Here is a 1,530-nt window from a genome sequence, read left to right on the forward strand (position 1 = left end):
TGCATAATGACGCATCGTTCGTTCACACTTTGTAAGCCTTGAAAGTTCTTCAAATGAAAGAAAATGAATGCAAATCGTATCTTCAAAAAGAATAATGAATTCAGTTATTCTGAGCTCACTTTGTTTTACACGTTAGTGGAAAAATCAGCGTGTACCCAAACATTTCAATCTTTTGCTTCACAATATTCAGTGATGTGATCGAATGATTGGAAATATGTGAACTTAAGACTAAATATTTAACCCATGTTGTTGTTCTGGTTGATTAAATAGTTAAAGTATTCAATTGTAACATATCAAATACTGCTGGTAAAGCAGTGACATAACCATAAAACAGATGTTTGTCTTACTATAACACACACACACACGCGCATACATTTAAAAAATCAAAAGACCTTGCCTTTGGTTATGATTTGGAGGTGGCAGCTGAATTATTCTACTTTTTGTTCACATTTTTTGCTCTCTTTCATGTATCTATTTTCTTTAGAAACAGCTGATTCTGTTTCCTCAATGTCACGTTAGATTTTGTTTCTCATATCTTGTTAAATATTTATTTTAAGATCCACATAGCAACCACAGTTCAAGGTTGTTTTATCTTTATATTTGGTACTTAGTGGGATTGGCAAAACGGTTTCAAATTAGGTTTAGTCAATACTTCAAAAAGATATAAAAATACTTTTTCACAGCAAAACTGCCTTTTTCCACTGGTGCCGAGCATCTCAACTCAACAGTAATGGTGAGTTCACACCAAACGCAATTTGACCGTCGGGCGTGTCTGGTTTGTGTGGCATACACAAAAAGTAATGGTTTCTATTATTATTATTATTAATATTTTCTATTTTGATATTGAATTAATTTATGTTTATGTATATTTCCAATTTCAAGATTTGGCATCTAGTGTAATTCACTTTAATGCAGTAGCAGAAAGCTACCAGTAGGGGGCAGTGTGCTCTCGTAATCGTTCCAGAGTCTGTAACTGACATCCGGTTTCAGAACAGATTCCAGGAGGATTTGAGAAGTACGGAGTTCTGTCTGCCTCGTTACTTCAACCTGTTCTATCTGCTCACAGGTTAGTAGGGTCTGTAATCGTCTTGCTCTCACAACGTAACCTTTTAAAGAACTTATTTAGTATTGTTAATGTAGTTTTTATAGAGTGTTTTAGTGTTTTGTTTACCGTTGTCATAGCAACTGAACTAACGGGCGCCAGGAGGAAAGAGAGCGACTGCGGTCCTAGTTAGTTGAGGTTTTATGTACACATTGTTTAATTTACGTTAGTTATCAGTTATGAAGATATGTTACCTATGATCTGTTAAAGTACAGAAGAAAAAGAAAATACAAATACATTTTATATTGTTTTCACAGTAAAATACTGGGTAGCGAATGGGAGTTACCATGAAAATGAAGTGTGTAGAAGTGTAGAACTCTGCTTGGGTTGCTAGGTAACGGCAGAGCTTTGCTGGCGTTGCTAGGTAACGGTGTAGTGCCTCCTGATTTGTGACATTCCATTATAGAGGTTTTTGAAACAGGTCATTT

This window comes from Poecilia latipinna, unplaced genomic scaffold (genome assembly GCF_001443285.1).
Source record: "Poecilia latipinna isolate Pla-1442-1.1 unplaced genomic scaffold, P_latipinna-1.0 Scaffold651, whole genome shotgun sequence".
NCBI classification, from domain to species: Eukaryota; Metazoa; Chordata; class Actinopteri; order Cyprinodontiformes; family Poeciliidae; genus Poecilia; species Poecilia latipinna.